Consider the following 23,851-nt stretch of genomic DNA (forward strand, 5'->3'; position numbering starts at 1 on the left):
TATATTCCGAGATAAAAACTAGAAGAAGCTATCTGAGGAACTGCTTTGTGATGTGTGTATTCATCTGACAGAGTTAAACCTTGATTTTCAATCAGCAGTTTTGAAACACTGTTTTTGTAGAATCTACAAAAGGACATTTGGGAGCGCATTGACGGATACAGTGAAAAAGCGAATATCTCCACATAAAAACTAGAAAGAAGCTATCTGAGCAACTGTTTTGTGATGTGTACATTCAAATGACAGAATGAAACTTTTCTTTTGATTCTGCAGTTTAGAAATTTTTTTTTTGTAGAATCTGTGAAAGCACATTTGGGAGAGCTTGAAGCACATGGTGAAAAAGTGAATATCCTCAGATAAAAACTAGAAAAAAGTTGTCTGTGAAACTGCTGTTGCTGTGTGGATTCATCTAACAGAGTTAAACCTTTCTTTTGATTTAGCAGTTTGGAAACAATGTTTTTGTAGAATCTGCAAAGTGCTCATTGATGCGTATAGTGAAAAACAAATAACCCTAGATAAAAACTACAAAGAAGCTTTTTGTTAATCTGCCTTGGGATGTGTGGATTCATCTCACAGACTTAAAAATTTCTTTTGATTTAGCAGTTCAGAGACACTGTTTTTGTTTCAGTGTCAAAGGGACTTTTGGGAGTACATTGAGCCCTGTGGTAAAAAAGGAAATGTCCCCATATAAAAACCAGAAAGAATCTATCTAAGAAACTGTTTTGTGATGTGTGCATTCAACTCAGAGAGATAAACATTTCTATTCATTCAGCAGTTTGTACCACTGTTTCGTAGAACCTTTGAAGGGACACTAGGGAAGCCTTTGAGTCCTATGGTGAAAGGGCAAATATCCTCAAATAAAAACTACAAGAAGCTATCTGTGAAACTGCTTTGTGAATGGTGCATTCATATCACAGATTTAAATTTTTCTTTTGATTCCACAGTTTGGAAAAACTGTTTTTGTAGAATCTGTGAAGGGAAATTTGGGAAGTCATTGAGGCCTAATGGGAAAAGGCAAATATCCAATGATAAAAACTAGAAAGAAACTATCTGTGAAACTGCTTTCTGATGTGTGCATTTATCTCTCAGAGTTAATCCTTTCTTTTGATTCAGCACGTTGGAAACACTATTTCTTTAGAATCTTCAAAGGGACTTTTGGGAGGTCATTGAGGCCTATGGTAATGAAGAGAATATCCCCAATAAAAACTAGAAAGAAGATATGTGGAAAAGTATTTTGTGTGTGTAAATTCATCTGGCAGAGTTAACCCTTTCTTTTGATTCAGCAGTTTGGAAACACTGTTTTTGTAGAATCTATGAAGGGACATTTGGGTGCTCATTGAGGCCAATGGTGACAAAGAGAAAATCACAAGATAAAAAATAGAAAGAAGCTATCTGTGAACTGCTTTGTTATATGCATATTCATCTCACAGAGGGAAAACTTTGTTTTGATTCAGCAGTTTGGAAACACTGTTTTTGTAGAATCTATGAAAGGACATTTGAGAGGGAATTGAGTCCTATGGTGAAAATGCAAACATCTCCAGATAAAAACTACAAAGAAGCTATCTGCAAAACTGCTTTGTGATGTATGGATTCATCTCAGACAGTTAAGACTTTTCTTTGATTCAGCACCTTGGAAAAACTATTTTTGTAAAATCTGCAAATGGATATTTGGGACCTCCTTGAAACCTATGGTGAAAAAGAGAATATCCCCATATAAAAACCAGAAAGAAGATACCTGTTAGGCTGCATTGTGTTGTGTGGATTCATGTCACATTGTTAAACCTTTGTTTTGATTCAGCAGTTTGGAAACACTGATTTGTAGTATCTGCAGAGGGATATTTGAAATCTCTTTGAGGCCAAAAGTGAAATACTGAATATCTCCAGATAAAAACTAAAAAAAAAAGCTGTCTGTTAAACTGCTTTGTTATGTGTCAACTTATCTCATAGAATTAAACCTTTCTTTTGATTCAGCAGTTTGGAAAAACTGTTTTTGTAAAATCTGCAAAAGGACATTGGGAGTGAATTGAGTCCTGTGGTTAAAAAGGGAATAAACCCAGATAAAAACTAAAATGAAGCTATTGGTTAAATTGCTTTGTGTTGTGTGGATTCATCTCAGAGAGTTAAGCTTTTCATTATATTCAGCAGCTTGGAAACACTGTTTTTGTAGAATCTGTGAATGGATATTTTGGAACTCACTGAGACCAACGGTGAAAAAGTGAATATCCCCAGATAAAAAGTAGAATGAAGCTATCTGTGAATCCGCTTTGTGATGTATGGATTCATCTCAAAGAGTTAAATCTTTCTTTTGATTCAGCACATTGGAAACACTTTCTGTTGAATCTGTGAATGGATATTTGGGAGTGCATTGAGGACTATGGTGAAAAAACCGAATATCCCCAGATAAAAACTAAAAAGAAGCTACCTGTGAAACTGCTTTCTGATGTGTGGATTCATCTCACAGAGGTAAACTTTTCTGTTCTGCACTTTGGAAACTTTTTTTTTTTTTTTGCAGAATCTGTGAAGGGACATTTGGGAGCTCATGAGGCCTATGGTAAAGAAGGTAATATTCACAGTTAAAAACTAGACAGAAGCTCTCTGTGAAACTGCTTTGTGATGTTTGTATTCATCTCACAGAGTTAAATCTTTCTTTCGATTCAGCTATTTGGAAACACTGTTTTGTAGGATCTGTGAAGGGACATTTGGGAACTCATTGATGCCCATGGTGAAAAGGCAATTATCCCCAGATAAACACAGAAAGAAGCTATCAGTGAAACTGCTTTTTGATGTGTGAATTTGTCTCACAGATTTAAACCTCGATTTTGAATCACCAGTTTGGAAACACCATTTTTGTAGAATGTGCAAAAGGACATCTCGGAGAGAATAGTGGCCTGTGGTGAAAAAGCCAATATCCCCAGATAAAAAATAGGAAGAAGCTAACTGTGAAAATGCTTTGTCATGTGTGGATTTATCTCACAGAGTTAAGCCTTTCTTTTGATTAGAAACAGTGTAAACACTGTTTCTGTAGATTCTGTGAGGGACGTTTTGGAACTCATTGAGGCCTATGGCGAAAAAATGAATATCCCCAGATGAAAACTAGAAAGAAGCTATCTGTTAAACTGCTTTGTTATGTGTGATTCATCTCAGAGAGTTAAAACTTCATTTTGATTCAGCATTTTGGAAACAGTCCTTTTGTAGAATCTGTGAAGGGTTATTTTGGGGAGCATTGAGGACTATACTGACAAACTGGATATCTCAAGATAAAAGCTAGAAAGAAGTTTCTGTGAAGCTGCTTTGTGATGTGTGGATTTATCTCAGAGAGTTAAACCTTTCTTTTGATTCAACAGTTTGGAAAAAGTGTTATTGGGGAATCTATGAAGGGACATTTTTGGAGTGTGTTGAGGTCTATTGTGACAAACTGAATATCCCCAGATAAAAACTAGAAAGAAGCTACCTGTGAAACTGCTTTATGATGTCTGGATTTATCTCACAGAGTTAAACTTTTTTTTGATTTGGTAGGTTGGAAACAGTCCTTTTCAAGAATCTGCAAAGGGAGATTTTGTAGTGCATTGAGGCCTATTGTGAAAAAGCAAATATCTCCATATAAAAACTAGAAAGAAGCTATTTGTGAAACTGCTTTGTGACGTATGGATTCATCTCACAGAGTTAAACCTTTCTTTTGATTCAGCAGCTTGGAAACAGTCCTTTTGTAGATTCTGGGAAGAGACATTTAGAGTGCATTCAGACCTGTGGTGTGGAAGAGAACATCCCCAGATAAAACTGGAAAGAAGCTATCTGTTAAATTGCTTTGTGATGTGTAAATTCATCTCACAGAATTAAGCCTATTTTTTTCATTCAGCAGTTTTGAAACACTGTTGTGGTTGAGTCTGCGAAGGGACATTTGGGAGCTCATTGACACCTATGTTGTAAAACCAAATATCCCCAGATAAAAACTAGAAATAAGCTATCTGTGAAACTGCTTTGGGATGTGTGGATTTATCTCACAGGGTTAAACTTTTTTTTTTTGATTCAGCAGTTTGGAAACACTGTTTTTGTAGAATCTACAAAGGGATAATTGAGTCTGCATTGTGGCCTATGTTGATAAATAGAATATCCTCAGATAAAAACTAGAAAGAAGCTATCTGTGATACTGCTCTGTGATATGTGGATTTGTCTCACAGAAGAAAAGCTTTCTTTTGATTCAGTAGTTAGGAAATACTGTTTTTGTAGAATCTGTGAAAGGACAGTTTGGAACTCATTGAGGCCTATGGTGGAAAAGGGAATATCCTTAGTTAAAAACTAAAAAGAAGCTATCTATGAAACTGCTTTGTTACGTATGGATTCATCTCACAGAGTTAAATCTTTCATTTGATTCAGCAGTTTGGAAACACTGTTTTTGTAGAATATGAGAAAAAACATTTGGGAGCTTATTGAGGCCCATGGTAAAAAAGTGATTGTCGCCCTATAACAACTACCAAGAAGCTATCAGTGAAACTGCTTTTTGATGTTTTGATTCATCTCACAGAATTAAACCTGTGTTTTGATTCATCAGTTTGAGAACACTTTTTTTTTGTAGAGTCTGTGAAGGGACATTTAGGAGCTCATTCAGGCCTATGGTGAAAAAGCAAATATCCCCAGATAAAATATAGAAAGAAGTTATCTGTGAAACTGCTTTGTGATGTGTGGATTCTTCTCAGATCAATAAGCCTTTCTTTTGATTCAGCAGGTTGGGAACAGGTCTTTTGTAGAATCTGCAAAGGGACATTTTGGAGCACATTTTGGCCTATGGTGAGAAACAGAATAACCACAGATAAAAACAAGAAAGAAGCAATTTGTGAAACTGCTTTGCATTGTGTGGATTCATCTCACAGAGGTAAAACTCTCTTTTGATTCAGCAGTTTGGAAAAACTGTTTTTGTGAAATCTATGAAAAGATATTTGAGAGAGAATTGAGGCATAAGGTGAAAAGGCCAATATCCCTAGATAAAAACTAGAAAGAAATTTTCTATGAAACTGCTTTGTGATGTGTGGATTCATATCACAGAATTAAACCTTTTTTTGTGTCAGCAGACTGGAAACAGTTCTTTTGTAGAATCTGTGAAGGGACAATTTGGAGTGCATTGATGCCTATGGTGAAGAAGGGAATATCCCCAGATAAAAACCAGAAAGAAGCTATCTGTGAAACTGATTTGTTATGTGTGAATTCATTTCACACAGTTAAGCCTTTCTTTTGATTCAGTTGGTTGGAACCAGTCTCTTTGTAGAATCTGTGAAGGTACATTTTGTAGTGCATTTATGCCTATGATGACAAACAGAATATCCCCAGATAAAAACTAGATAGAAGCTATCTGTGAAACTGGTTTGTGATGTCTGGATTCATCTCACAGTGTTTAAAATTACCTTTTGTTCATCAGTTTGGAAACTCTGTTTATGTAGAATCTGCCACGGGACTTTTAGGAGCTCATTGATGTATATGGTGAAAAAGAAAATATCCCCAGATAAAAACTGGAAATAAGGTATATGTGAAACTGCTTTGTGATGTGTGGATTCTTCTCACAGAGTTGAACATTTCTTTGATTCAGCAGATTGGAAACAGTTCTTTTGTAGTGTCTGCGAAGGGACATTTGGGAGCAAATTGAGGCCTATGGTGACAAAACGAATATTCCCAGATAAAAACTAGAAAGAAGCTAGCTATGAAACTGTTTTGTGATATGTGGATTCAACTCACAGAGTTAAACCTTTCTTTTGATTCAGCAGTTTACAACAGTCCTTTTGAGGACTCTGCAAAGGGACATTTTGGAGCGCATTGTTGTCTTTGGTGACAAGTTGAATATCGCCAGATAAAAACTAGAAAGACGCTGTCTGTGAAACTGCTTTGTGATGTGTGGATTTACCTCAGGAAGTTAAACTTCTCTTTTCATTCAGCAGTTTGTAACACTGTTATTGTAGAAACTGTGAAGGGATATTTTGGAGCTCATTGAGGCCTTTAGTGAAGAAGCAAATAACTCCAGATAAAAACTAGAAAGAAGTTATCTGTGAAACTGCTTTGTGATCTGTGGATTCTTCTCACAGGGTTAAAACTTTCTTTTGATTCAGCCGGTTAAAAATAGTCTTTTTGTAGAATCTGTGATGTGACATTTGGGAGCACATTGAGGCCTATGGTGGCAAACAGAATATACTGAGATAAAAACTAAAAAGAAGCTATCTGTGAAACTGCTTTGTCATGTTTGAATTCAACTCAGAGAGTTAAAACTTTCTTTTCCTTTAGCAGTTTGAAAACACTGTTTGCATAGAATCCATGAAGGGACATTTGGGAGCTTATTGAGGCCTATTGTGTAAAAGAAAATACGTCCAGACAAAAACTGGAAGGAAGCTATCTCTGAAACCGCTGTGTGATGTTTGGATTCAACTCACAGAATTAAACTTTTCTTTTGATTCAGCAGTTTGGACACACTGTTTGTATAGAGTCTGTGAAGGGAAATTTAGGAGCACATTGAGGCCTATTGTGAAACTGTGAATATCCCCAGGTAAAAAGCAGAAAGAAGTTATCTGTGAAACTTCTTTGTGATATGTGCATTCTTCTCACAGAAATAAACTTTTTTTTTATTCAGCATGATACAAACAGTCCTTTTGCAGAATCTGTGAAAGGAAAATTGGGAGTGCATTCTGACCTGTGGTAATAAACAGCTTATCCCCAGATAAAAACTAGAATGATGCTAACTGTGAAACTACTTTGTGATGAGTGGATTCAACTCAGAGTGTTAAACCTTTGTTTTGATGCAGCACTTTGGAAACACTCTTTTTGAAAAATCTCTGTAGGGATATTTTGAGATGCATTTAGGCCTATGTTGAAAATGTGATTATCTCCAGATAAAAAATAAAAAGAATTTCTCTGTGAAACTGCTTTGTGATGTGTGGATTCTTCTCAGAGTTAAAACTTTGTTTTGATTAAGCAGGTTGGAAACAGACTTTTTGTAGAATCTTAGAAGAGATATTTCGGAGCCATTGAGGCCTGGTGTAACAAACCAAATATCCCCACATAAAAACTAGAAAGAAGCTGTTTGTGACACGCTTTGTGTATATGGATTCATTTCACAGAAAGAAATCTTTCTTTTGATTCCTTGCTTTGGAAACAATGTTGTTATAGAATCTGTGAAGGGACAATTTGGAGCTCATTGAGGCCTAGGGTGAAAAAGCAAATATCCCCAGATAAAAACTAGAAGGAAGCTCTGTGTGAAACTGCCTTGTGATGTGTGGATGCATCTCATAGTGTTAAACCTTTCTTTTGATTCAGCAGTTTGGAAATACTCTATTTGAAGAAGATAAAAACTAGAAATAAGCCATCTGAGAAACTGTTTTATGGTGTGTGCATTAGTCTCACAGAGTTAATACTTTCTTTTGATTCAGCAGGTTAAAAACAGTCCTTTTGTAGAATCTGCCAAGAAGCATTTGGGAGTGCATTGTGGGCTATGGTGACAAACCGAATAGCCCCAGATAAAAACTAGAAAGAAGCTATCTGTGAAGCTGCTCTGTGATGTGTGGATTCGTCTCAAAGATTTAAACCTTTCTTTTGATTTAGCAGAATGGAAATAGCCCTTTTGTAGAATCTCCCATACTGCTTTGTGATGTATGGATTCATTTCACAGAGGTAAACCTTTCTATTGATTCAGCAGGTTGGGATCAGTCCTTTTGTAGAATCCACAAAGGGACATTTGATAGTGCATTGACGCCTATGGTGACAAACTGAATATCCGAAGATGAAAAGTAGAAAGAAGCCATCTGTGAAACTATTCCATGACGTGTGGATTCATCTCACAGAAGTAAACCTTTCTTCTGAATCAGTGGTTTGGAAACATTGCTTTTCTAGAATCCATGAAAAGACATTTGGCAACTTGTTGAAGCCTAAGGTGAAAAAGAGAATATCCCCAAATAAAAACTAGAAAGAAGTTAGCTGTGAAACTGTTTAGAGATGTGTGGATTCTTCTCACAGACTTGAACCTTTCTTTTAATTCAGCTGGTTGGAAACAGTCCTTTTTTAGTATCTGCGAAAGGACATTAGGGAGTACATTGAGGGCTACAGTGATAAACTGAATAACTCCAAATAAAAAGTAGAAAGAAGTTATCTGTGAAACCGCTTTGTGATGTGTGGATTCATCTCTCAGAGTTAAACCTTTCTTTTGATACAGCAATTTGGAAACACTGTTTTTGTAGAATCTGCAAAGGGGTATTTGGGAGCTCACTGAGGCCTATGGTGACAAACTAAATATCCCCATATAAAAACTAGAAAGAAGATATCTGTGAAACCGCTTTGTGATGTGTGGATTCAATTCAGAGAGATAAACCAATTTTTTGATTCAGCAGTTTTTAAACACTGTTTGAGTAGAATCTGCAAAGAGATATTTGGGGGCTCATTGAGGCTTATGGTGAAAAAGCCAGTATCGCAAGATAAAAACTAAAAAGAAGCTATCTGTGAAACTGCTTTGTGATGTGTGGATTCATCTCACAGAGTTAAGCTTTTCTGTTGTTTCAGTAGTTTGCAAACACTTTTTTTGTAGAATCTGCAAATTGACATTAGTGAGTGCATTGAGGCCTATAGAGAAAAAGCCAATATCCCCAGATAAAAACTAGAAATAAGCCACAAGCTGACCTGCTTTATGACGTGTGGATTCATCTCAGAGAGTTAAAACTTCCTCTTGGTTAAGTAGTTTCAAAACACTCTTGTTGTAGAATCTGTGAGGAAACATTTGGGAGCTCTTTTTGGCCTATGGTGAAAAAGCAAGTATCCAAAGATAAAAACTAGAGAGAAGCTCTCTGTGAAATCGCTTTGCAATGTGTGGATTCTTCTTACAGAACTAAACATTCTTTTTCATTCAGCAGGTTGAAAACAGTCCTTTTCTAGCAACTGCAAAAGGACATTTTGGAGTGCATTGAGGCCTATGGTGACAAACTGAATATCCCCAGATAAAAACTAGAAAGAAGTTATCTGTGAAACTGCTTTGTGATGTATGGCTTCATCTCACAGAGTTAAAGCTTTCTTTTGATTCAGCTATTAGTAAACACTGTTTTGTTAGATTCTGTGAAGGTATATTTGGGAGCCCATTGAGGCCTATGATGAAAAAGCAAATATCCCCAGATAAAAAACAACAAAGCAATTACCTGTGAAACTGCTTTGTGATGTGTGGATTCATCTCACAGAGTTAAACATTTCTTTTGATTCTGCAGGTTGGCAACAATTCTTTTGTAGAATCTGTGAAGGGAAGTTTGTGAGCTCATTGAGGCCTACATGAAAAAGTGAATATCCCCAGATAACAACTAGAAAGAAGCTATCTGTGAAACTGCTTTTTGATGTGTGGATTCATGTCACAGAGTTAAACTTTTCTTTTGGTTCAGCAGTTTGGAAACACTGTTTTTATACAAGCTGCAAAGTGGCATTTTGGAGCTCATTGGGGCCTTTGTGGACAAAGTGAATATCCCCCAATAAAAACTAGAAAGAAGTTTTCTGTGAAACTGCTTTGTGATGTGTGGATTCATCTGACAGAGTTAAACCTCTCTTTTGATTTGGAAGCTTGGAAACATTCCTTTCATGGAATCTGTGGAGGGACATTTGGGAGTGCATTGAATCTTATCATGACAAACTGAATATCCTGAAACAAAAACTAGACAGAAGGTATCTGTGAAACTACTTTATGATGTTTGGATTCATCTCACAGACTTAAACGTTTCTTTGGATTCCATCATTTGGAAACACTATTTTTATAGAATCTACGAAGGGAAATTTGGGAGTTCATTAAGGCCTATTTTGAAAAACCCAACATTTCCAGGTAAAAACTAGAAAGAAGCTATCTGTGAAACTGCAGATCTGTGGATTCATCTCACAAAGTTAATCCTTTCTTTTGATTCAGCAGTTTGGAAACACTGTTTTTATTGAAAGAGCAAAGGGACATTTGGGAGTTCAATGAGGCCTATGGTGAAAAAGTGAATATCCTTCCATAAAAAAATAGAAAGAAGTTATCTGTAATACTGCCTTGTGATGTGTGCATTCTTCTCACAGAGGTAAACCTTCCTATTGATTCAGTAGGTTCAAAACACTCGTTTTCAAGAATCTGGGAAGCAACATTTGGGAGCACATTGTGGGCTATGGTGACAACCCGAATATCCCCAGATAAACACTAGAAGGAAGCTATCTTTGAAGCTGCTTTCTGATGTGTGGATTCATCTCACAGAGTTCAACCTTCCTTTTGATGCGACATGTTGGAAACACGTTTTTTCTGGAATCTGTGAAGGGACATTTTGCAGTGCATTGATGCCTACGGTGACTAACTGTATATTCTCAGAATAAAACTAGAAGGAAGCTGTGAAACTGCTTTGGTGGATTTGGATTCCTCTCAGAAAGTTAAGCCTTTCTTTTGATTCACCAATTTGGTAACACTGTTTTTGTTGAATCTGCCGAGGGACACTTGGGAGCTCATTGAGTCCTATGGTGAAAAAGAGAGTATCTCCATATAAAAACTAAAAGGAAGCTATCTGTGGAATTGCTTTGTGATGTGTGGATTTATTTCACAGAGTTAAGCCATTCCTTTGATTCAGCAGTTTGGAAATATTGTTTTTCTAGAATTTGTGAAGGGATATTAGGCTGTTCATTGAAGCCTATGGTGAAAAAGTGAATGTCCCTAGATAAAAACTAGAAAGCCATTATCTGTAAAACTGCTTTGACATGTGTAGATTCTTCTCACAAATTTGAACCTTTCTATTGATTCAGCAGGTTGGAAATATTCATTTTGTAGAATAGAATCTGCACAGGGACATTTCCATGCACATTGACGCCTATGGTGACAAACATAATATTCCCAGATAAAAACTATAAAGAAGCTATATGTGAAACTGCTTTGTGATGTGTGGATTCATCTTACAGAGTTAAACATTTCTTATGATTCAACTGGTTAAAAACCATCCATGTGCAGAATCTGCAAAGGGATATTTGGGAGCACCTTCAGGCCTGTGGTGAAAAAGTATAGAGCCCCAGATAAAAACTAGAAAAATTTATCTGTGAAACTGCTTTCTGATGCGTGAATTCATCTCACAGAATTAAAACTTTCTTTTGATTCAGCAGATTGAAAAGTTTTTTTGCAGAATCTCTGAAGGGACATTTGGGAGTGCATGGAGGCCTAAAGTGACAAACTGAATATCCCCAGATAAAAACAAGAATGCTGATACCCATGAATCTGCCTTCATATGTGTGGATTAATCTCACAGAGTTAAAACCTTATCTTGATTCAGCAGTGTGGAAACACTGTTTCTGTAGAAGCAGCAAAGGGACAATTGGGAGGTCATTAAGGTCTATGGTGTAAATATGAGTATCCTCAGATACAAACTAGAAAGAAATTATCTTTCTAGATAATTTTATCTAGATATCTAGATAAAACTAGATAATTCTAGAAACTGTTTTGTAATGTGTGGATTCACCTCACAGAGTTAAGCTTATGTTTTCATTCAGCAGATTGGAAACAGTCCTTTTGTAGAATCTGTGAAGGCACATTTTTTAGTGCATTGATGTCTATGGTGACAAATAAAGTATCCCCAAATTAAAACTATAAAAAAGCTATCCATGAAACTTCTTTGTGATGTGTGGATTCATTTCACAGAGTTAAACCTTTCTTTTGATTCAGCATATTGGGAACAGTACTTTTGTAGAATCTGTGAAGGGACACTTTGGAGCTCATTGAGGCCTGTGGTGAAAATGCAAATATCCCCAGGTGAACAATAGAAAGAAATTATCAGTGAAACTGCATTATGATGTGTGAATTCACCTCACAGAGTTAAACCTTTGTTTGGTTCATCAGCTTGGAAACAGTTCTTTCGTAGAAGCTGCAAAGGAATATTTTGGCGTGCATTGAGGCTTATGATGACAAACCAAAAATCTCTGGATAAAAATTAGAAAGAAGCTGTCTGTGAAAATGCTTTGTGATGCATGGATTCATCTCACAGAGTTAAAACTTTAGTTTCAATCAGCAGGTTGGAAACAGCCTTTTTGTATAATCTGCAAAGTGACATTTGGGAATGCAGTGAGTCCTATGGTGACAAACTGAACATCCCCAGATAAAAACGAGATAGAAGGCATCTGTGAAACAGCTTTGTCATGTGTGCATTCACCTCACAGAGTTAAACCTTTCTATTGATTCGGCAGTTTATAAACTCTGTTTTTGTAGAATCTGCAAAGCAACATTTGGGAGATCATTGAGGCCTATGGTGAAAAAGCGAATATCTTCAGATAAAACTAGAAAGAAGTTATCTGTGAAAATGCTTTGTGTTGTTTGGATTCTTGTCACAGTGTTAAGCCATTCTTTTGATTCATCAAGTTGGAAACAGTCCTTTGGTATAATTTGTGAAAGTGTATTTGAAAGCACATCGAGGCCTATGGGGACAAACAGAATATCCCCAGATAAAAACTAGAAAGAAGCTATCTGTGAAACTGCTTTGGGATGTGTGAATTTATCTAACACAGTTTAATTTTTCTTCTGATTCAGCTGTTTGTAAACACCGTTTTTGTTGAATATGCAAAGGGACACTTCATAGCGCATTGAGGCCTATGGTGACAAACTGAATATTCCCATATAAAAACTAGAAAGAAGTTATCTGTAAAACAACTTCATGATGTGTGAATTCATCTCATAGAGTTAAACATTTCTAATTCTTCAGCAGTTTGGAAACAGTTTCTTTTGTAGAATCTGCAAAGGGATATTTGGGAGCACATTGAGGCCTATCATGACAAACGAATTATCCCCAGATAAAAACAAGAAAGAAGCTCTCTGTGAAACTTCTGTAAGATGTGTGGATTCATCTCACAGAGATAAACCTTTCTTTTGATTCAGCAGGTTAAAATCAATCCTTTTGTAGAATTTCTGAAGGTCATTTCTGAGGGCATTGAGGCCTATGGTGACAAATCGAATATCCCCAGATAAAAACTAGGAACAAGTGACTTGTAAAACCGCTTTGTGATGTGTGGATTCATATCACACAGTTAAATCTTTCTTTTGATTCAGCAATTTGATAACACTTTTTGTAGAATATGTGAAGGGACATTTGGGAGATCATTGAGGCCTATGGTGAAAAAGCAAATATCTGCAGATAAAAACTAGAAAGAAATTGTGTGTGAAACTGCTTTCTTATTTGTGGATTCATCTCACAGAATTAAACCTTTCTTTTGATTCAGCAGTTTGAAAACACTTATTTTGTAGAATCTAGGAAAGGACATTTGGAAGTTCTATGAGGACTATGGTGAAAAAGAATATAGCCACATATAAAAACTAAAAAGAAGTTATCTGTGAAACTGCTTTTGATGTGTGGATTCATCTCACAGAATTAAAGCTTTCTTTTCATTCAGCAAGTTGGAAGCAGTATTGTGCAGAACCTCCAAGGCGACATCTTGGAGCACTTTGTGGCCTATCGTGACAAACAGAATATCCCAAAATAAAAACAAGAAAGAAGCTATCTGTGAAACTGCTTTGGTATTTGTGAATTCATCTTACAGAGTTAAACTCTTCTGTTGATTCAGCCATTTGGAATCACTGTTCTTGTAGAATGTACAAAGGGACATATGGTAGCTCATTAAGGTGTATGGTGAAAAAGCAAATATCCCCAGATAAAAACTAGAAAAAAACTCCCTATGAAACTGCTTTGTGACATGTGGATTCATCTCACAGAGGTAATCCTGTGTTTTGATTGGGCAGTTGTGAAGAAGTCCTTTTGTAGAATCTGCAAAGGGGCATTTGGGAGTGCATTGAGGACTCTGGTGATGAACTGAATATCCCCAGATAAAAACTAGAAAGAAGCTGTTTGTGAAACGGCTTTGTGATGTGTGGATTCATCTCACAGACTTAAGCCTTTCTTTTGATTCAGCAGTTTGGAAACACTGTTTGTGTAGAATCTGCGAAGGGACACTGGGAGCTCATTGCAGCCTATGGTGAAAAAGTGAATATCCCCAGATAAAAACTAGAAAGAGGCTATCTGTGAAACTCCTTTGTGATGCGTGGATTCATCTCAAAGAGTTAAATTTTTCTTTTGATTTGGCACTTTGAAAACACTGTTTATGTAGAATCTGTGAGGAGACATTTGGAGCTCATTGAGGCCAATGGTGAAAAAGGTAATATCCCCAGATAAAAACTAAAAAGAAGTTACCTGTGAAACTACTTTGTGACGTGTGACTCCTCCTCACAGAGTTAAACCTTTGTTATGATGCAGCAGCTTGGAAACAGTTTTTTTGTAGATTCTGCAAAGGGACATTTGGGAGTGCATTGAGGCCATTTATAACAACAAAAAAATCCCCAGATAAGTAGAAGAAATAAGATGTCTGTGAAACTGTTGGGGATGTATGGATTCATCTCACAGAGATAAACATTTATTTTAATTTAGTAGGTTTGAAACAGTCCTTTTGAAGGATATGCGAAGGGATACTTCGGAGCACATTGAGGCCTATGGTGACAAAAAAATATCCCCAGATAAAAACGAAAATGAAGATATCTGTGAATCTGCTTTGGTATGTGTGGATTCATCTAACAGAGTTAAAGCTTTCTGTTGATTCAGCAGTTTGAAAACACTGTTTTTGTAGACCCTGCGAAGGAACGCTTCGAAGATGATTGAGGCCTTTGGTGAAAAAGTGAGTATCCCCAGAAAAAAACTAAAAAGAAGCTATCTGTGAAATTCCTCTGTGATGTGTGGATTCAACTTACAGAGATAAATTCTTCTTTTGATTCAGCAGGTTGGAAACAGTCCTTTTTTAGAATCTGTGAAAGGACATTTTGGAGCTCATTGAGGCCTATGTTGAAAAAGTGAATATCCCCAGATAAAAACTAAAAAGAAACTATCTGTGAAACTACTTTGTGTTGTGTGGATTCATCTCAGGGGTAAACCTTTGTTTTGATTCAGCTATTTACAAACTCTTTTTTAGAAGTATCTGTGAAGGGACACTTGTGAGCTCATTGAGGCCTGTGGTGAAAAAGTGACTTCAGATAAAAACAGAAAAGAAATTATCTGTTAAACTTGTTTGTGATTTGTGGATTCATCTCATAGAGGTAAACCTTTCCTTTGTTTCAGGTGGTTTGAAAGATTCCTTTTGTAGAATCTGTGAAGGGACATTTGGGAGCCCATTGAGACTTATGGTGACAAACTGAATATCCCCAGACAAAAATTAGAAAGAATGTATCTGTGAAACTGCTTTGTTATGTGTGGATTAATCTCACTGAGTTAAAGTTTTCTTTTGACTCAGCAAATTGGAGACACTTTTTTTTAAATATCTGTGAAGAGATATTTGGAAGATCATTGACGTCTATGGGAAAAAACTGAATATTCCCAGAAAAAAAAGTAGAAAGAAGCTATCTCTGAAACTGCTATGTGATGTGTGGATTCATCCAACAGACTTAAACATTTCTTTTGATTCAGCATTTTGGAAACACTCTTTTCAAAGGAACTGTGAAGGGATATTTGGGAACCCATTGAGGTGTAGAATCTGTGAAGAGATATTTGGGAGCACATTGAGGCCTATTGTGTAAAAGCAAACATCCCCAGATAAAAACTAGAAAGAAGTTATCTGTGAAACTGTTTTGTGATGTTTGCATTATTCTCACAGAGTTGAACCTTTCTTTTTATTCAGCAGCTTGGAAACAGTCCTTTTGTAGAATCTATGAAGGGATATTTTGGAGCATATTGAGAACTATGGTGACAAACCGTATATCCCCAGATAAAAACTAGAAAGAATGTATCTGTAAAACTGCTTTCTGTTGTGTGGATTCATCTCACAAAGTTAAGCCTTCCTTTTGATTCAGCAGTTAGGAAGCAGTGTTTTTGTAGAATACACGAAGGCACATTTGGAAACCCATTGTGGCCTATAGGTAAAAAATGAATATCCCAAGATATATACTAGAAAGAAGCTATCTTTGAAACTGCTTTTTGATGTGTAGATTCATCTCCTACAGTTAAAACTTTCTTCTGATTCAGAACGTTGGAACACTCTGATTGGAGTATCTGCAAATGGACATTTATGAGCTTCTCGAAGACTATGGGGAAAAACTGAATATCCCCAGTTAAAAACTATGAAGAATTTGTCTCTGAAACTGCATTGTGATGTGTGGATTCATGTCACAGAGTTAAACATTACTTTAGATTCAGCCCATTGGAAAAATTCTAATTGGAGGATCTGCAAAGGCACATTTGGGAGCCCATTGAGGACTAAGTGTAAAAACAGATTATTCACAGATACACACTAGAAAGAAGCTATCAGTGAAACTCCTTTTTATGTGTGGATTTATGTCAAGGAGTTAAGACTTTCTTTTGATTCAGCAGGTTGGAAACACTCTATTTGGAAAATCTGTGAAGGGACATTTGGGAGCCCATTGAGGCCTATGGGGAGAAACCAAATATCTCCAGATAAAAACCAGAAAAAAAACTATCTGTGAATCTGATTTGTAATGTGTAAATTCATCTATCAGAGTTAAACCTTTCTTTGTATTCAGCAGGTTGGAAAAACACTTTTTGTAGAATCTGCAAAGAAACATTTGGGAGGCCATTGAGGCCTAAGTGTAAAAATAGAATATCCCAAGATAAAAATTAGAAAGAAGCTATCCTTGAAACTGGTTTGTGATGTGTGGATTCACCTCCCACAGTTAAACCTTTCTTTTGATTCAGGAGGTTGGAAACACTCTTTTTGAAGAATATGTGAAGGGACTTTTGGGAGGCCTTGGAGCACAATGGGGAAAAAACATCCACAGATAAAAATTAGAAGGAAGCCATCTGTGTACCTGCCATGTGATGTGTGGATTCATCTCATGGAGTTAAACCTTTCTTTGATTCACCAGGTTGGAAACACTCTAGTTGGAGAATCTCTGAATGGACATTTGGGAGTCAATTGAGGCCTATGGAGAAAAACAAAGTATCCCAAGATAAAAACTAGAAAGAAACTATCTGTGAAACTGCTTTGTGATGTTTGGATTCATCTCAGAGAATTAAATCTTTCTTTTGATTCAGCAGGTTGGAAGCAGTCTTTTTAGATAATTTGCAAAGGGATATTTGTCAGCCCGCTATGGCCTATGGGGAAAAACTGAAAACTTCCAGATGAAAAGTAGAAGGAAGCTATCTTTTAAACTGCTTTGTGATTTGTGGATTCATCTCACAGATTTAAACCTTACTCTTGATTAAGCAGGTTGGAAGCACTCTTTTCTTATGATCTGTGAAGTGGCATTTGGGAACCCATTGAGGCTTATGGGGAAAAACTGAATATCCTTAGATAAAAACTAGAAATAATCTATGTGTGAAACTGCTTTCTGATGTGCAGATACATCTCACAGACTCATAACTTTCTTTTGATTCAGCAGGTTAGAAATGCTGTTTTTGGAAAATCTGCTAAAGGACATCTGAGAGCCCACTGATGCCTATGGGTATAAACAGAATATCTCCAGATAAAAACTGGGAAGAAGCTATCCATGAAACTGCTTTGTGATATGTGGATTCATCTAACAGAGTTAAGACTTATTTTGATTAAGCCTGTTGGAATCACTGTTTATGGAGAATCTGTGAAGGTACATTTGGGAGCCCATTGTAGCATTGGAAAAAAAACAGAATATCCTCTGATAAAAACGAGACAAAAGCTCTCCATGAACTTTCTTTATCATGTGTGGATTCATCTCACAGAGTTAAATCTTTTTTTCATTTAGCAGGAGGGAATATTCTATATGAAGAATCTGTGAATGGATATTTTGAAGCCATTTAAATCTATGAGTAAAAAGAGAACGTTCCCAAATAAAAACTATAAACTTCTATCTCAGAAACTGCTTTGTGATTTGTGGATTCATCTCATGGAGTTAAACCTTTCTTTTGATCCAGCATGTTGGAAAAACTCTTTTTGTAGAATCAGTGAAGGCGCATTTGGGAGCCAACTGAAGCCTATGGGGAAGAAATATCCCCAGATAAAAAGTAGAAAGAAGGTATATGTAAAACTGCTGTGTATTGAGTACATTAGTCTAACAGAGTTAAGGATTTCTTCTGATCCAGCAGGTTGGAAACACTCTTTTTGTAGAATTTGCGACAGGACATCCAGGAGCCCAGTGACACCTATGGAAAAACTGAATATCCCCAGATATAAACTAGAAAGAAGCTATCTGAGGAACGACTTTTTTATGTGTGGATTCATCTCAAAGAGTTAAACCTTTCTTTTGATTCAGCAGTTTGGAAACTGTTTTTGTAGAGTCTGCGAAGGGATATTTAGGAGCTCATTGAGGCATATGGTTAAAAAGCGAGTATCCCCAGATAAAAACTAGAAAGAAGCTATCTGTGAAACTGCTTTGTGAAGTGTGAATTCATCTCACAGGGTTAAATCTTTCTTTTGATTCAGCAGGTTGGAAACACTCTTTTCGTAGAACCTGTGAAAGAACGTTGGGTAGCCCATTGAAGCCTATTAGGCAAAATCGAATACCCCCAGATAAAAACAAGAAGGAATCTATCTTTGAAACTGCTTTGTGATGTGTGAATACATATCACGGAGTTAAACCTTTCTTTTGATTCAGCAGGTTAGAAACATTGTTTTTGGACTATCCCCTAAAGGATATTTCGGAGCCCATTGAGGCCTATGGGAAAAAAAAAACAAATATCTCCAGATAAAAACTAGAAAGAGCTAAACGTTATTTTTGATTCAGCAGGTTGGAAACACTCTATTTGTAGAAACTGTGAAGGGATATTTAGGAGTCCATTGAGGCCTCAGCATAAAAAAATAATATCCACAGATAAAAACAAGAAAGAAGCTATCTGTGAAACTGGTCTGTGATGTGAGGCTTCATCTGTCAGACTTCAACTATTCTTTTTATTTATCAGGTTGGAAACATTCTTTTTGGAGAATATGCAAAGGGACATTTGGGAGCCTTTTGAGGCCAATGGGGAGAGACTGAATGTGCACAGATAAAAACTAGAAGGAAGCTGTTTACCTGCTTTGTGATGTGTGGATTCATCTCACGGAATTAAACCTTTCTTTTGATTCAGCAGGTTGGAAACACTACGTGGCATATCTTTGAACGGACAATTGGGAGTCCATTGAGGCTTATGGGGAAAACCAAATATCCCAAGATAAAAACTAGAAAGAAGCTATCTGTGTAACTCCTTTGTGATGTTTGGATTCATCTCACAGAGTTAAATCTTCCTTTTGATTAAGCAGGTTGGAAACAGCCTCTTTAGAGAATCAGTGGAGGGACTTTTGGCAGCCCATTATGGCCTGTGTGGAAAAACTGAATATTTTCAGGTGAAAACTAGAAAGAAGCTATCTGTGAAACTGCTTTGTGATATGTAGATTTCTCTCATAGAGTTAAACCTTATTTTTATTCAGCAGGTTGGAAACATTCTTTTTTTAGTATCCGTGAAGAGACATTTGGGAACACATTGAGGCCTATGGGGAAAAACCAAATATCCTTAGAAAAAAAACTAAAAAGAATCTATCTGTGAAACTGCCATGTGGTGTACAGATACATCTCACTGAGTTATAACTTTCTTTTGATTCAGCAGGTTACAAACACTTTTTGGAAAAGCTGTTGAGGGAAATTTGATAGCCCATGGATGCCTACACGAATAAACAAAATATCCCATGATAAAAACTGGGAAGAAGCTATCTGTGAGACTGCTTTGTGAAATGTGTATTCATCTGACATAGTTAAGACTTTATTTTGATCCAGCAGTTGGAATCACTTTTTTTGAACAATCTGTGAAGGGAATTTGGGATCCCATTGAGGCCTAAGGGGATAAACCGAATATCTCCAGATAAAAACTAGAAAGAAACTATCTGTGAAACTGTGGATTCAACTCACAGAGGTAAACTATTCTTTTGATTCAGCAGATTGGAAATACTCATATTATAGTATCTGCAAAGGGATATTTCGGAGTCCATTAAGGCCTATGTGGCAAAAGAAAATATCCCCTCAAAAAGCTAGGTAGAATCTATCAGTGAATCTGCTTTGTGATGTGTGGATTCATCCAACAGAGTTAAACCTTTCTTTTGATTCAGCAAGTTGGAAGTACTCTTTTTGTAGAATCTGTGAAGGGACATTTGGGAGCATATTGAGGCCTAAGGAGTGAAGCCAAGTATCTCCAGATAAAATCTAGGAAAATATCTATCTGTGAAACTGGTATTTGTTGTGTGGATTCATCACAGAGTTAAAAATTTCTTTAGATTCAGTAGGTTGGAAACACTCTTTGAAGAATCTGCAGAGGGAATATTGGGAGTCCATTAAGGCCTATGGGGCAAAACGGAATATCCCTCCAAAAACTAGAAAGAACGTATCAGTGAAACTGCTTTGTGATGTGTGGGCTGATCCAACAAAGTTCAATGTTTCTTTTGATTCAGCAGGTTTTAAATGCCCTTTTTGTTGAGTCTGCAAAAGAACTTTTGAGAGCCCATTGAGGCCTATGGAGAAAAAACAAATATCTGCAGATGAAAACTAGAAAGAAGCTATCTGTGAAACTAATTTGTGAGGTTTGGTTGCAACTCACAGAGCTAAACCTTTCTTTTGATTCAGCAGGTTGAAAACTCTCTTTTTGCAGAATCTATGAAGGCAAATTTGGGAGCCCGTTGAGGCCTAAGGGAAAAAACAGAATATCCCCAGTTAAAAACTAGAAAGAAGCTATCTGTGAAACTTCCTTGTGATGTGTGGATTAATCTAACAGAGGTAATCCTTTCAATTGATTCAGCAGGTTGGAAACACTCTTCTAGGAGAATCTGTGAATGGACATTTGTGAGACCACTGAGGCCTACAGCAAAAAACAGAATATTCCCATATAAAAACTAGAAAGAAGCTATTTGTAAAACTGCTTTATGATGTGTGGATTCATGTCACAGAGTTAAAACTTCTTTTGATTCAGCAGCTTGGAAACAATCTTTTTGTAGAATCTGTGAAGGGAAACTTGCGAGCCCATTGAGGCCTATGGGGAAAAATGGAATATCCCCAGGTAAAAACTAGAAGGAAGCTATTTGTGAACCTGCTTTGTGATTTGTGGATTCATCTCACAGAGTTAAAACTTTCTTTTGATTCTAAAGACTGAAATCACTCTTTTTGGAGAATCTAATATGGGACATTTAAGAGACCATTGAGACCTATAAAGAAAAATTAAATTTCACTAAATCAAACTAGAAAGAAGCTATGTGTAAAACTGCTTTGTGATGTGTGAAATCAGCTCACAGAATTCAACCTTTATTTTTATTCAGCAGGTTGGAAACACTTTTTTTTTGTACAATCTGCACAGGTCATTGCGAGCTTATTAAGGCCTAATGAGCAAAACAGAATATAGCCAGAAAAAAAAAAATAAAAAGAAGATATCTCTGAAACTGCTGTGTGGTGTGTGAATTCATCCAACAGAGTTAAAGCTTTCTTTTGATTCAGCAGGTTTGAAACACTCTTTTTGCAAATCTCCAGAGGGACATTTTGGAGCCCATTGAGGCCTATGGAGAAAAACTGAATATCCCCAGAAAAAAACTAGAAAGAAGCTATCTGTGAAACTCCTTTCTATGTTTGGTTTCAGCTCGCAGAGTTAACCTTTCTTTTGATTCAGCAGGTTGGAAATTCTCTTATTGGAGAATCTTCAAACGAATATTTTGGAGCCCATTGAGGCCTGTGGGAAAAATAAAATACCCCAATATAGAAATTAGAGAGAAGCTATTTGTGAAACTGCTTTCTGATGTGTGGATTCATCTCACAGAGTTAAACCTTTGTTTTGATTAAGCAGATTGGAAACACTCTTTCTGTTCAATCTGCAAAGGGACATTTGAGAATGCCTATAGACCTATGGTGATAAAGAAAATATCCCCAGATATAAACTAGATAGAAGCTATCTGTGAAACTGCTTGGTGATGTGTGGATTCAACCTATAGTGTTAAACCTTTCTTTTAATTCAGCATGTTGGAAATACAGTTTTTGTAGAAACTGTGTAGGTACATTTTGGAATGCATTGAGGCCTATTGTGAAAAAGCAAATATCCCCAGATAAAAAATAGAAATAAATTACCTGTAAAACTGCTTTGTGATGGGTTGACTCATGTCACAGATTTAAACCTTTCTTTTGATTCAGCAGTTTGACTGCTTTTGTAAAATCTGCGAAGGGACATGTGGGAGATCATTGAGGTCTATGGTTAAAAAGGGACTATCCCGACAGGAAAACTAGAAAGAATCTAACTGAGAAACTACTTTGTAACGTGTGGATTCATCTCACAGAGTTAAACCTTTATTGTGATTAAGCCATTTCAAAACACTGATTTTATACAATCTGCAAAGGGACATTTGGGAGTGCATTTAAGCCTATGGTGGAAAAGCAATTATCATTAGATTAATATGAGAAAGAAGCCATCTGTGAAACTGCTATGTGATGTGTGGATTCATCTCAGAGAGATAAACCTTTCTTTTGATTCAGCATGTTGGATAGAGTATTTTTGTAGAATCTGCAATGGGACATTTGGAAGCCCATTGAGTCCTATGAGAAAAAAACCAAATATCCCCATATGAAAACTAGAAATAATCTATCTGTGAAACTCTTTTGTGATGTGTGGATTCAACTCACAATGTTAAAAATTTCTTTTCATTCAATAGGTTTTAAACGATCTTTTAGGAGAATCTGTGAAAGGACAATTTGGGAGCCCATTGAGGCCTATTGGGGGAAAAAACAAATATCCCCAGATAAAAACTAGAAAGAAGGTATGTGTGAAACCATTTTAGATTTGTGGATTCACCTCACAAAGTTAAACATTTCTTTTGATTAAGTGATTGGGAACACTTTTTTGGAGAATTTGCAAAGGGACATTTGGAAGTTAATTGAGACCTGTAGGGAAAAACTGAATATGTCCAGATAAAAACTACAAAGAAGCCTTCTGTGAAACTGCTTCCTGATATGTGGATTCATCTCACAGAGATAAAACTTTCTCTGATTGAGCAGGTTGGAACCACTCTTTTTAGAGAATCTATGATGGGATGTTTCAGAGCACATTGAGGCCTAAGAGGAAAAATAAAATATCTCCAGATAAAAAACACAAAGAAGCTATCTGTTAAACTGCTTTCTTATATAGATTCATCACACTGAGTTAAATTTTCCTCTGATTCTACAGATTGAAAACACTCTTTTTTGAGAAACTGTGAAAGGATATTAAGAACCCTTTGAGGCCTATGGGAAAAGATTGAATATTCCTAAGTAAAAACTAGAAAGAAGCTATCTGTGAAACTGCTTTGCGATGAGTGGATTCATCTCACAGAGTCAAACTTGTCTTTTGATTCAACAGATTGCAAACACCCTTGTTGGAGAATCTGCAATGGGACATTAAGCAGACCTTCAAGACCAATGGGGAAAAACTGAATATCCCCTGACAAACACTAGAAAAAAGTTAACTGTGAAACTGCTTAGTGACGTGTTTATTCATCTCACAGAGTTCAACCTTTCTTTTGATTCAGCAGGTTGGAAACACTCTTTTTAGAGTATTTGTGAAAGGACATTTGAGAGCCCTTAGATGCCTATCAGGAAAAAATGAATATCTCCACATAAAAACTAGAAAGGAGCCATCTTTGAAATTGTTCTCTGATGTGTGGATTCATCTCACAGGATTAAATGTTTATTTTTAATCAGTAGGCTGGAAACATGCTTTTTGTAGAATGTGCAAAGGGTCATTTTGGAGCCCATTGAGGCCTATAGGAAAAAACTGTATATGCCCAGATTAAAACTAGAAAGAAGCTATCTGTGAAGTTACTTTGTTATGTGTGGGTTCGTCTCACAGAGTTAAACCTTTCTGTTGATTCAGGGCGTTGGAAATGCTCTTTTTAAAGAATCTTTAAAGGGCGATATGGAAGCCTATAAGGC

This window comes from Pan paniscus, chromosome 18, assembly GCF_029289425.2.
Source record: "Pan paniscus chromosome 18, NHGRI_mPanPan1-v2.0_pri, whole genome shotgun sequence".
Lineage (NCBI taxonomy): Eukaryota > Metazoa > Chordata > Mammalia > Primates > Hominidae > Pan > Pan paniscus.